The sequence below is a fragment of the Leopardus geoffroyi genome, chromosome B4 (genome assembly GCF_018350155.1).
Source record: "Leopardus geoffroyi isolate Oge1 chromosome B4, O.geoffroyi_Oge1_pat1.0, whole genome shotgun sequence".
Taxonomy (NCBI): domain Eukaryota; kingdom Metazoa; phylum Chordata; class Mammalia; order Carnivora; family Felidae; genus Leopardus; species Leopardus geoffroyi.
The window spans coordinates 26,437,732-26,451,229 of record NC_059341.1 but is presented as its reverse complement, the minus strand read 5'-3'; the positions used below and the strand labels follow the sequence as shown (position 1 = coordinate 26,451,229).

At 40.8% G+C, this 13,498-nt stretch overlaps 1 long non-coding RNA gene across 2 annotated transcripts; it reads right to left on the bottom strand.

Moving 5' to 3' along the window:
- Positions 1-258: 258 nt before the first annotated feature.
- LOC123591460 lies at positions 259-12,769 on the bottom strand. Of its 2 annotated transcripts, XR_006709338.1 has the most exons (4): positions 9,003-12,721; positions 7,569-7,696; positions 2,903-3,125; positions 259-707 (listed from the first exon to the last, which is right to left on the bottom strand). It is a non-coding gene; the product is annotated as an uncharacterized LOC123591460 (long non-coding RNA). The 2 variants fall into 2 exon arrangements; XR_006709337.1 differs by lacking the exon at positions 259-707 and having other exon boundaries at positions 1,838-3,125; positions 9,003-12,769.
- Positions 12,770-13,498: the final 729 nt, after the last annotated feature.

Below are 13,498 nucleotides of genomic sequence, written 5' to 3'. Positions count from 1 at the left end.
TCTTCGGTGTGTCCAGTCCCGGATCGTGTTTTGTTCTCGCGGGGTGCTGGAACACCTCTGCTAGACTCCCAGATTCCCACAAAGGCGGTCTCGTCTGTGCCGATTGTCAAAATGAGTGTTCTGCATGGCGTATGGCAGAAAACTCCCCCCTTTTTGATGGGGTCACTCTCCTCGATGACATTTTAATATCATCTGTGGCTTTCCTTTGTGACTCGCCTGATCTAATTCACATGAAGGCTCAAGAATACAGTGGCCAGACTTGGTTCTCTCTTGTTTTTACTTCCATCATAAAGAAGCATCTTTGGGACCTATCGGTGAGATGCTCAAAAAAAGTCACCTCAAAGTTTCAGCCCATCGCCATCACTGCACGAAGCCCCTTCCTTGAACTAGAGAAGCATTGAGCAGCAGAAACCACAAATGAGCCGAGTGATGCCTGCACCCAGTGGCCTCCACATCCTCGTAGAAAGTCCTGGAACTGTTTTCTTGGGGCGGGCCCTCGTTTCCTAGTTGAAGCCACTAAGGGTTAGTCACAATCCCTAGTCAACTCCCCCTGCCAAAGTTTGGGTTCTGCCCTAACTGAGCTGCCTCTTTGAACAGTACTCCCAAAGGGCTTTGCCAAAGGAAGAAAATCATCTCTGAAAATTCAAAATAGAAAAGGACAGGAGTGTTTCAAATCTGGACTCTTCTGACTTAGATGTTAGAGTTCACTGCAAAATAAATGTGAATTTGAAGCTGTGTTTTTTTAAAAAAACATTTCTGAGACATACAAGGAAAATATGATACCTATAGATACCTATATGTCTAAGAAAACTCAGCTAATTTAAAAAAAAAAAGAGAGAGAGGGGTACCTGAGTGGCTCAGTCGGTTAAGCTCCTGACTTCGACTCAGGCCATGATCTCACAGTGTGTGGGTTCGAGCCCCGCATAGGGCTCTGGGCTGACAGCACAGAGCCTGCTTGAGATTCTCTCTCTCCCTCTCTGTCTGCCCCTCCCCCACTCATGCTCACTCACTCTCTCTCTCTCAAAAATAAACATTAAAAAAAAATTTTTTTAAGAAGAAAAGAAAACTCAGCTAATTCACCACTGCTTCCTGATCAGGAAAATAAGGCTAAGGAGGAAGGTTAAGTGACTTGTTGAAGGGCATATACTATTAAAAAAAAAAAAAAAATTAATGTTTATTTATTTTTGAGAGACAGAGACAAAGCATTAGTGGGGGAGGGGCAGAGAGACAGGGAGACACAGAATCCGAAGCAGTTTCCAGGCTCTGAGCTTTCCGCACAGAGCCTGACGTGAGGCCTCGAACTCACGAACCGTGAGATCATGACCTGAGCCAAAGTCGGACGCTTAACTGACTGAGCCACCCAGGCGCCCCTGAAGAGCATATGCTATTTAATGACAAATTATATTTTTATATATATGCAAATATACACACATAATTTTATTTATATATACATATAAATTTATATTTTATATATGGAAACATACACATGATTTTATATAAAACATATTTAAATATAAGTACAAAATTATATATATATATTTTTTTCAACGTTTATTTATTTTTGGGACAGAGAGAGACAGAGCATGAACGGGGGAGGGGCAGAGAGAGAGGGAGACACAGAATCAGAAGCAGGCTCCAGGCTCTGAGCCATCAGCCCAGAGCCCGACGCGGGGCTCGAACTCACAGACCGCGAGATCATGACCTGGCTGAAGTCGGACGCTTAACCAACTGCGCCACCCAGGCGCCCCCAAAATTATATTTTTTATGTGCAAATATATAAACAAATATATATATGTATATGTATATGTATATATATATATATATATATATATATACACACACACACATGTATGTATATATGCTTTACAGAGAAAGACATAGACTGGTTTCCTCTAGTATGCCCATTGGTAAAACTTTACTAAGGGACTGTTAGGTCTGTCTCTCAGAAGCTTAACTTAAGACGTAGACGATTTAAATGAGGTCCCAACATAGGTTACAGTCTTTGATAGACACATGAATCTCTAGATATCCCTCATCATCCATTTGATTGGTGGAGAGGTCAGTAAGAATAATTAAGAGCAATAAAGGTTGAAAAAGACAGGCAATAGCTTTGGCTGTGAGACAGAGAAGTCAAGATCAGGGACCTCGCAGACCTAGCTGGGATTCACCAGCAGTTGCACATAAAAGAGACATGCAACTGACGAGCCGACCCTGAAGTCCTTCTGTGGTTGTTATTCTACATCATTCCGGGCTTCCACTCTACAAAAGTGTTTAAAATCAAAGTTAACTGACAACACAGGGAGAACAAAATGCACCCAGGCTGTACATTATTTGCTCTTATAAAGAAAGACGACTCCAAGAAACAAGGTCTCCAGTAATCCTGTGTGACTGCTAATGCGATTAGCCTGGAGTGGGTGCCTCAAAGGAGGGTGGACCAGATGATTTCCCCGAGAGAAGGAGAAATCACAGAGGTTTTCCACAAATCTCCTCTGCTGGCAATTTAAAAACCAGAAGGAGATAAATGAGGGACAGACCCAACCATGCCTGTCTGTGCTGTGACTAAGCCAGGACTACCATCCCCTCTAATCAGCAGGAGGTAATATCCTTTCTCTTTTAATGAGGTCACAATCATTAGTCACTCCAGTGTTAACACCTCGATTCTGTTATAGGCAGAGATGAGGTGTGGCGGTCTTGAACAACATCAGAACGACAACCCCCACTGCTTTCTTGGTGAACTAAACTTGAACAAGCTTGGGCTCCACCCCAGAACCCAGCTTTCAGACAGGCATCACTCCCCCACGCCAAGCTACTGAGAACAGTTTTCTTCACTGCACACAGATAATTATAAGCCCTTGACCCAAGCACAAGGAGGTAAATGGCTCCATCAGAACCTTCTCCTCACCTGTCCCCTTGTCGACCCTCAGGAAAAGTCTTCTGTAACCACAGCCCAAGTGATGAATAGTTGCCCTCTTCAAGATCCAAGATCCAAGCCAAGTTTCCCCACACATTGCGCTCTTTCTGGCTGCAAACAAGATCTGTCTCAGCCTTTATGCCTTGAGAGGAAAAGATGAGGAAAATTCTTGTCCAGCTCATCCCCTCTGATGACTCTATAGAGTAGACTGGATCTGTTCATGGAGTTTTCAAAGTTAGTGAGTTTTTCTTTTTTGTTTTTTTTGAGCCAGACCCTCTATCAGTCACAATTTTTGAACTTTAGACTATTTTAGCATTTTCAATGCCACATGCAAAAAAAAAAAAAAAAAAAAAAAGCTGTCACACATTTATGCTTGAAAAATGGAATTTGTTCTTCTAAGAGTTACTTGCCTGCATCATTTTCAACAGTGACTAATTTTTTTCACCCCTGAATTTAAACCGTTCTGTGTTCATTACCTCATCTTCCAACCTTGCTGAAACCATTTCTCCTACTACCTGGGGAGATTCCTCCCACCCCCGATCCCACGTTATCTTCACGTGGCCCCTGACTCTTCCAGCCTATTGTCTATGACCTGGCAGTATATATTACCTGTGTCTCTCATCCTGGCTCCTAGCTAGACTCTGCTTGGCAGTTCTTATAACTATTTCATGAGGGTCGGTCTTGTCTGAAATTGGGTTATTAATTCCTCGAGGACAAAATGTTCATTCTCCACCGCTTTCATGTGGACGTCCACGCTTACCCTTCCTTGCCTCCCATTTTCACATGTGGAAAATTACGAACTTCTTTTTAAACCTGAAATGACTCCCAACAAGGCAGCAATAAATATGAAAGTGGTTCTGTAGCTTTCCCTTTGTGATCTTTTCAATTTGTACTACGTTCCCAAGATATATGATTTAAAGCCGGGTCATTTATTTTTTCTGCTGGTCCAACATTTAGGGAAATTTTCATGCAAAGAATGAGATCTAGACACTCGGAAAAATTATTCAAATTCCATTTTCCCAGCAGCTGATATTCTATTCAGTCTAGGACAGTTTCTATGATCACGCCTACCATCAGTGAGGTATGCTTTTATCATAATCATAGCAAACATTTCATTGACTCATTACTATATGCTAGGCACCATGCTAAGTGCTTTACATGCATTATCTCATCGAATCCTCACAACAATCCAAGGAGATAGGAACTGAATAAGCCTTATGTTCAGGTGAACAAACCCAGATACACAAAAATTAAGTAACTAGGCAAACTCATAGACCTGCAATGGGTACAACCAAAATTCAACTCCAAGGTTTGCTACACTTGACCAGCAGCATCAGCACCCTGTGGAACTTGTTAGAAATGCAAATTCTCCACTCCCACCTGAGGCTTACTGAATCAAGTGCTCTGAGGGTGGGGCCCAACAATTGGGAATTTAACAAGGTGATTCTGATGCTCTAAAGGAGTCGTTTTTTTCCTAAAGGACAATAGAGTAAATATTTTGGAATTGCAGGCTATATACAGAAACAGCCATAGTAGGCACATAAACAAATGTATGCGACTGTTCCAATAAAACTTTATTTATAAAATTTTACTTACAAACTTTATTTACAAACCTAAGGGATATAGTCTGCCCACCTCTGTAATTCTTACATAAGTGTTCTGAGAGTAGCTAGAGCAAAACTTTACCTTATTAAAGATAGGTAATACTCTCAGTGTGAAAGTTTTAATTAACACTATATAAACCACACTTCGATAAAAAAGAAAAAAATGTTTTTAATCATACACATACAGAACAGGGAGTCCCTGGAAGAAAGGAGGGAAAAGATTTTAATTAACAAAGGTTAGAATGGTTCAGAAAAAAAGTTTATAAAATTTTGCCAATTTTTTTTCCATTAACTTGCCCAGTGAAAAATTATAAAAATGTTTTTCACAAATTGACTTTACTACTGATGACAAGTTAAAACATGTTTTGTTTAATAGCCTTAAGTTTTAAGTTAATAAAGTCTCTAGCCTTGAATGGATTTTCTATAGAATTTTTTAAATATTGTTTTGTAAATTAAAGCAATACTTATATGTGATAGAAAATTCAAAGTATAAAGAAAGAAAAGTTCAGGACCCATGGGTGGCTCCGTTGGTTAAGCTTCTGACTCTTGGTTTCAGCTCAGGTCATGACCTCACAGTTTGTGAGTTCAAGGCCCACATCGGGCTCTGTGCTGACAGTGCAGAGCCTGCTTGGGATTCTCTCTCTCCCTCTCTCTCTTTCCCTCCTGTGCGCTCTCTCACTCTCTCTTGCTCTGTCTCTCAAATAAACTTAAAAAAGAAAGAAAGAAAGAAAGAAAGAAAGAACGAAAGAAAGAAAGAAAGAAAGAAAGAAAGAAAGAAAAGTTCAATTCTGCCATCGCCCTCACTTTCACTCACCAGAGGTAATAGCCATTGTTTATTTAGCTCTCCAGGTGATGGCCATTATAGCTCTAAACAGTACACATGTACATGTATTCCTTGATTCCACTCTCCTTTTACCAAAGGTAAGAAATTTTATGCACTTGCACTATTTCCCACTTTGCCTCCTACCTTAATCACCCAATTTTGTTAATTATATTATTTTTAGTTTGTCAAAGTCATTTAGTGATTATGACAATGGTATCAGTACTGTGTCCACTGATTGGCTCTAAAGTTTTGATTTCATAATACAGTACTTACAACATTAAGATTATATAAATATGATTCCAGGCAGAACTAATTAATATGATTGAGTCCTTAGAGAAGGAAGGATAATCAATGGTAGGTAATAAAACTACTGCCACTTTAAGGAGAATGTTCCAAATTTCTAAGTCACGCTCAGCTGCCACTGTTTCTTCTACTTCATGTCATCCTCATTTATTCCTTTTTTCTTTTGCTTAAACAAAACTTCTTAAGTATTATTTTTTTCACATTGTTATGCAACTTTGAGGGTTTTTTCTTGCCTGGAAATATCTCTATCTTGCCCTCATCCTTGGTTGATGGTTTAGCTGGGTATAGAAGTCTATATTCCAAAGCAGGTGTTGGCAAACCATAGCACACTGGTGCAATCCACCCCACCACCTGTTTTTGTAAATAAAGTTTTGGTAGAACACAGCAGTATGTCTTTATTTCATGCTACAATGGCAGAGTTGAATAGCTGCAAGAGACCACATGACCCACAAAATGTGAAATATTTACTATCTTGCCCCGTACAGAAAAAGTCTGCCTCCCTCTATTTAAAATCCTATCTCAAAATGTCAAAGCATTGTTCCACTGTTTTCTTGCTGATGAGGACTTGGAGGGCTTTGCTCTATTGTCCTATGTTGCTGGTGTGAGTCTCATTATTAAGCATCTATAATAAGCTTGCTTTTTTTCTCTCTAGAAACTCATGTGATGTTTTTCTTTACCCTTGTATATGTCAAGTATCACTAGTTGTTGTTGTTGTTGTTGTTTTAATTTACCTGTTTTAATATTTGGTGTTTTTGCTTGATTGTTTTTGTTCTTCAGGGGTTTTTTTGTTTTGTTTTTTGTTTTCCTTTTTAATGTAATTTATTGTTAAGTTAGCTAACATACAGAGTATACAGTGTGCTCTTGGCTTTGGGGATAGATTCCTGTGATTCATCACTTACATACAACACCCAGTGCTCATCCCAAGTGTCTTACTCAATGCCCATCACCCATTTTCCCCTCCCCCTACCTTCTCCCCCATTTTAATATTTGGTCAGACTTTTCCAATTCAAGATTCATGTCTTCCTTTATATAAGGAAATTTTCCTCTACTATTTTTTAATTTATCCTTTTTATTTTCTCTATTAGCTATTTCTTTCCTATGAGATGGATATTGAATCTACTGCTGTCTTCATAATTGCTAACTTCTCTCTCATTCAAATGTATGGCCTTTTTGCTTACTGGAAGACTTCCTTTACTTTTCTTCTAAGATATTTCTTTAGTCCTGCCAACATATTTTTCAGTCCAGCTATTGATTTCTTATTCTATAAGTCATATTTTAATCATCCAGAGCTCTTCTTGTCTTCTGATTGCTCTTGTGTCATAACAACTTATTCTTATTTTAAGGATCCTGGGGTGCCTGGGTGGCTCAGTCTATTAAGTGTCCAACGTTGGCTCAGGTCATGACACAGTTTGTGAGTTTAAGCCCCACATAGAGCTTTTCTGATGATGCAGAGCCTGCTTGGGATTCTCTCTCCCTCTCTCTCTCTCTCTCTCTCTCTGGCCCTCCCCCACTTGCACTTTCTCTAAATAAACAAATAAAAACTTTTAAAAAATTTAGAGGATATAATATCATCCTGAATTATGAGAATGCAGAAAATATTTTTTTTAAGTTCTTTTCAGTTCTCTGAGTTATATCTATTTTCTTCAGGATCTGTTGTTCCATTGTTTATGTTAACCTTTCTCTTTCATGGAATTGGTATTATCAAAAATCTAGTGTTATATTTATTATTGAAGGACAAAGCTGACCACACAGGAGTATAAGTTTCTTAGATTCTTTGTTAAGTGACAGAGTTCTGTGCAGACACCTTGTGAGCAAGAGCGTTGACAGGCAGGACTCCCCACTGTACAAAACAGGCAATCTGGAAACCCTCGGGGTTGTGTAGGGCTTGAAGAACTTTGGCATAGACATCTGACCAAAGCTGCCTTACCTCAGCATTTGCTATGGAAGCCTGGGGTTACCTCCAGCTCTTTTCTTTAGGCTCAGGATCCACATCGCCTTACTCTTCAGTCTTTAAAAGTTCTTTGGTTCTATCCAGGTGATACAGTTTGCCCGTGTCTGTTTTGACATTGAAGAGTAGAGAGAGAAGAGGAGCTGTAGTTGAAGAAAGGGATCTCAAGGATCTGAATTCAGAACTTTAAATCAACACTCCAGTAAGTATAATCTGCCACCCACTCTTATCCTTTATGTTTGACAACCCCAAGCTTGGAGCTTCTCCAGTGGTCCCTTATCTCTCGAATCCCCTTCTCTGCTTTTAATTTTGTTTGCTTTTCATATAAGTCCATCTGCTCTCTAACAACTAGCTTGTATTCACCCTCTGTGGTTCCTTCATTGATGCCCAGCATTGCTGTGCTTTCATTAGATAGATTTTTACATGGACGCACACTGGACATTTCATAGTTTCAACGGGACCTTGAGAAAGGGTGAAGGTTGATATGCCATCAGTGTGCCATCTTGAACTGGACACTCACCAAAGTTTAAAGTTTATAGAATTTGTCTTTGGGGGAGGAGTCTTTACCTTGCCCTCCTTCCCCCCATCAAATTAGATTTTCAGGAAATTGTATGATAAATATATCATTCAATAAATATTTTTTTATATGCACACACACGAAGAGAATGGAGAAGTTTAGAAGTTAAATTTTAAGAGAAACAAAAGCCTTTGGCTTAAAAAAAAATGAAGCTACTACTTTAGAATTTTAGGCACCTTGAAAGTACAGACATGCAAACATTCTATGGAAATCTTCCTTTTATGGGGAATTCGGTCGCCTGAGATCCGTGAATTCTCAATACGAACATTCCTCAACCCCAATACGTCTCCCAATCAGGTGAACTAATGACTTTTTGGTGATATTTTTGATCAACTAGGGAAGCAAGGTAGTATTTTAAGAAAGGCCATAGACCATACCAAGCTAACCACATCAAGGTAATTTTAGACATCTCATTTTTCAAACCATCTAATACTGTAGGAATCTTTGAAAAATGCATAGAAAAGAATTATACATACATACATTTCAAAGAAACTTCTAAGCCAAATATCCTGCCTGATCATAAATAATACCTTCTCCAGATGTGAAAAAACCAGAAGCAGAACATATAGAGCTGGAAAGGATGGATAAAGGTGGGCAACACATGTAAACAAACAGTTCCAGGGTAATGGCCAAAAGAAAAACCACACTTCAATTATTAACTCTCACTTTTACTCTAAACATAAAAGAAAGCACATAAGCTAACACTAATAGTTGAATCTTTGTAATTTCAGCCATTATTCAAAACATACTTGGTTTTATTGCAACAGACATGTATTATAATACATTAGTATAAGCTATTATAAAGAGCAATTATAGGACAATTAAGATATAGGAACCTTTTTAAAAGTTGACAGTGGCATTCTTTGGTCCGCTTCACTTTGCAAATAAGTTTGAAAAAAATTGCTTAGCTCCCAACCTAATCTTAAATTCGGAACTTTTTGACTTCGAAGCTCTCTTGTCTCTTTTTCACGCATGTGCGTGCACACACATCCCCTTGCTTTCCATATCAGTGGTCGGATGGACGAGGCCTATGGCCAGATTCAGCCACACTCTACAGTTATCAAGCATGACAGAGCTGGAAGGAAAACATCTGGTCCAAGGTTGCCGCTTGCCTTTGTAGCAGAGAATGTTCTTTGATCTCCAGCTGGAGTTCCCTATCGAGTCTAGCAGATCAATTAGTTAATAGACCTTTCCCACTGGTAGTCTCACTAGCTGACTACCTAGGGTAGAAATAAGTTCTATTTATCAGGCCTTCTTTTCCCCTTTATACTTGAGGCAGATCTTTTTTTTTTTCCCCCTTGAAATAACATAATTATTAAACCACTTCAGTCACTTCTGTGGTTAATGATTCCCTTTCGTTGGTTCCGCTCTCAGGCTGAAACCTCTCGGTGGGTTTGAAATACACCACTCCATGACTACAGTGTTACTCCATACCACAATTAAGCTTAGGAACAGCTTGAAATACCATGATTAAAACCAACATCTTGTCCAGGTTTTCTTCATTCCCGCGGGGAATTGAAATTATCATCTTAGTATCTGTTTCTCCAAAACTTCAGAGAAATAATAGAACATTTCACCTGGATTTCATTCTAACAAACTTGGATGATTTTCCTGACGTTACGAAGATCTGATCTAGGAATTTAAACAAGCATATATAATCTTTCCCTAATAACCTTTTTATCCCATTTACAATGACATTACTATCAGTGCTATTTAGAAAAAATAATTACTTGTCAGAAAACCAAACTGAATTACTTTGGGTCTTACATATAGAAATCCAACTGGTTTTAATGATTCTAGTGGGGCCCAAATAACATAACCGAACTGGATTTTTCACCCGAACACAAAAACATTATCTGGCACTGCATTTACCAGTCAAAAAAAAAAAAAAAAATGCTCCGGAATAATTTCTTTTCTTAAAAACAAGATTAGCCAATCGACTGTACTCTTTAGGCACAATTAAAGCAGTTTTGCACAGGGGACAGACACATAATGCTCCAGTGAGCTGACATTTGCCACCCCGCTCAGTGCATTTTACTGCAAAAGAGCCCGGTCTAATTTATACACTGGAGCCAAAATCAAACTGTGCACTATTCACCTTGGCCATGACTGAAATACCTAGCTGGGGATAAAACATGGCGGCTGTTTCCCAGGGTCAGCAACACCCCAGGCAATTGAGAGTGCTTCACCCAGATGAAATTGCAAAGGGAATTTCAGGAGGCAGAATGTAATTATCCCCTTTGGAGTTTGGCATGGACAGAAGGATTAAACAGTGCTGTCCTTTGTCCCCAAAACAAAACGTGCCAGCAGATCTATGACAGACACAGCCAGGAATATGAGGAAGGAGCCTGGAGTCTTGTTTGCTTTCAGTGCCCTATTTTTCTCCTCCATAGATCACCCGTTCCTATGTCCCCCCAAAACCGGGACGGGCCTCACTGTGGCCCCTCGTATGTCACGTTACTACCGCTTTAAATGCTATTCAGAAGAGACTAGATTTAATGCTCGGCCATTGCCCTGTGAGCCACTGTCTCTGAGCTCAGTTAAAAGGAAGAACTACTTAGAACACAAGTCTCCAAGCTTTCCCTCACAGAAAGCAGAAAGCTCAATCCTGGGCTTTGGTACAGAACCTTCCAAAGTCCATTTTAGATGGCGAGCACTCATGTAATTATTCTCTAAAATAGAAATAAGACAGCTGTAGACCCCAAAGGGTGTCTTATGTCTCTTTTCCATACATTTTATACTAACTAACACTTGTAATTAAGGTTGGTAGGAAATTAACTGCCGGATGTGGGTCTTGACAGGGTTCCCGCTGGGTACCTTCAGAAACTTGTTCAATGTCAGTTAGTTGCTTGATTGATGCCAAAGTTCACCCACAAGAGCAGCAGGCCCAGGGCAATGGAGAAGGTGGCTTGCACCCTTACAGCCTATGTTTTCCATTGGTGTTTACTGACTCGACTCCACTCCCTTGCTCAAGACATCCTTGACATGACTTTCTTTCCCACTTTTTCATTCCTACTGACCCTTCTGAGAAGGTCACCAGCCTAAATGACTTCATCCCAGGATGTGACACTCACTCCTTCTAACATCTTTTGACATTGGTGCAACCAGTCCCCCCCCCCGCCCCCCAGTGACAAGATGACTCAAGGCACGACTTGTTGATGAAAGCCAGGAAACAGAATTCTAGAAACCCTGAGCTAACTCCAACCAACGCCCAAGTCTTGACTTTCAAATCCATCAGTTCCCAAAAAGAAAAAAAATTTTCCAAACTTCCCAATCATAGTTAGTCCTGAGCTACCTAGTTCTGATACGTTATAAACGAGCGAAATAGAAGCCAAACCTAGATCAGATCTCTGAGGTGACACACTTTCCATTAGTGTTCGTTCTAGATAACAAATACCCTCTTGAGGATGGAACGAGTGAATTCCTCTTTCCCAAGAGCCACCCTTCACCAAGTGGCCCAGGTCAGATTTTATGATGTGCAAACCTGGTAGGGAATAAACATCTAGAAGTTAGTGCATTTCTTACTCGGGAATAAACATCATCTAGAAGTCAGTACATTTCTCACTCAGGAAATGTTGTCACCTCCAGTAAAAATGTTTTGGGTCACTTTCCTCCAAGAAGAGTAAAACTGTAATTCCGAGTAAGTCCTAAATAAGGTCTCTTCTTCTGGCCTTTCGGGTCAATATTTTGCTACCCCACTTTGAATGTTTTTAAAGCAAAAACCCTGAAGTTTTTTCCAATCCAGAAAATGAAGTGCTTAAAATAGGCAACAGCTCGTTTCCACATGATGGTCCCAAGTCTGTTTGACTCCAAAACGCAACATCTTCCCTCACTACCTCCCAGTTACCTGCTGTGAGAAATCCTTTTGAAAGACACTTGCCTGGTGATGAGGATTTAACTGCTCTCCATAAACAGGAAAAAAAAAAAAAAAAAAAAAAAAAAAAAAAAGAGCAAGGTATCCAAACTTTTAAACGACTCGCCGGAGGTAGAACATGAATGTGAAACAGCTGTACACATGTCCTCTTTCTCTGTGAAGCCATGATCCGATGGAGCTCTTTGGAGACGCCGACGGTAGGCCAGACAGGGTGACCAGAACTTTCCACCCTGATGCAACTAAAGCCCCCCAATTTCTCTCGTGACGTCCTGTCTCCAACTCTCTCATTACGTAGTCTCTGGGGGTCTGTCTCTAGTCAGGTCTGCGCTTCTGAACGTTCATTTCCTGCACCTTGGGAACGTTCTGTGTGGTGTTTATTTCTCTCAGGCTTCATAGGATACTCTCTGAGCGTGGAATCTCATCAACGTGTACTCAGCTGAGAGATCCACTTAGCAAAACTCCTCAGGTTCCTGGGCCCTGTCTGGAAAGCCTTCTGTGAAATCGGCCTACCTTGAACGGGACTCCTGCTTCCCGCTTTGGCCAAAGCCAGGTTCCCTAACCCTCAGCAGCCACAGAAATATTAGGGTTTCTTCATCCAAAGTTCACAATGGGCAAAGTTTCTTTCTCACACTTGCTCAACACGCTTGTCTGATTCTGAGGAGAACTTGTCATTCACATGTGACAGGGTGACACGTAACCTAGGAAAATACACTCAACTCTAACTTATGGGTGAAGGGGAGACTCCAAACTTAAAACAAGCTTTTGAGGGAAGACTAGAGGCTCCCCGAGAGCCCTAGGGTTTGGCTGGGACTGCCTCTGTTTTCCACACTTTTTTTTTTTTAACTTACTGCTTCGTGTTAGTTTTTTTTTTAAGTTCATGTACTTATCTTGAGAGAGAGAGAGAGAGGGAGAGAACGTGCGAATTGGGGAGGGGCAGAGAGAGAGAGAGAGACTCCCAAGCAAGCTCCATGCTGCCAGCACAGAGCCCGATGTGGGGCTCAAACCCACGAACCATGAGATCGTGACCTGAGCTGAAATGAAGAGTCAGATGCCTAACTGACTGAGCCACCCAGGCGCCCCTGTTATCCACACTTCTATTGTCCAGCTTCTGCTCGGCCCTGGATGGACCTCCATGAAGCAGGGGACATCAGGGCGTTACCATAACTAACCCAGCAGGAAAATACATCTTGGCTCCAGCTGAACAATAGTACTTTTTGAAAGTAGTTGGATATCACCTGGCCGTCAAGATTCAAAGGAGGGGAAGGGGCGCCTGGGTGGCTCAGTCGGTTAAGCGTCCGACTTCAGCCAGGTCACGATCTCACGGTCCGGGAGTTGGAGCCCCGCGTCGGGCTCTAGGCTGATGGCTCAGAGCCTGGAGCCTGTTTCCGATTCTGTGTCTCCCTCTCTCTCTGCCCCTCCCCCATTCATGCTCTGTCTCTCTCTGTCTCAAAAATAAAT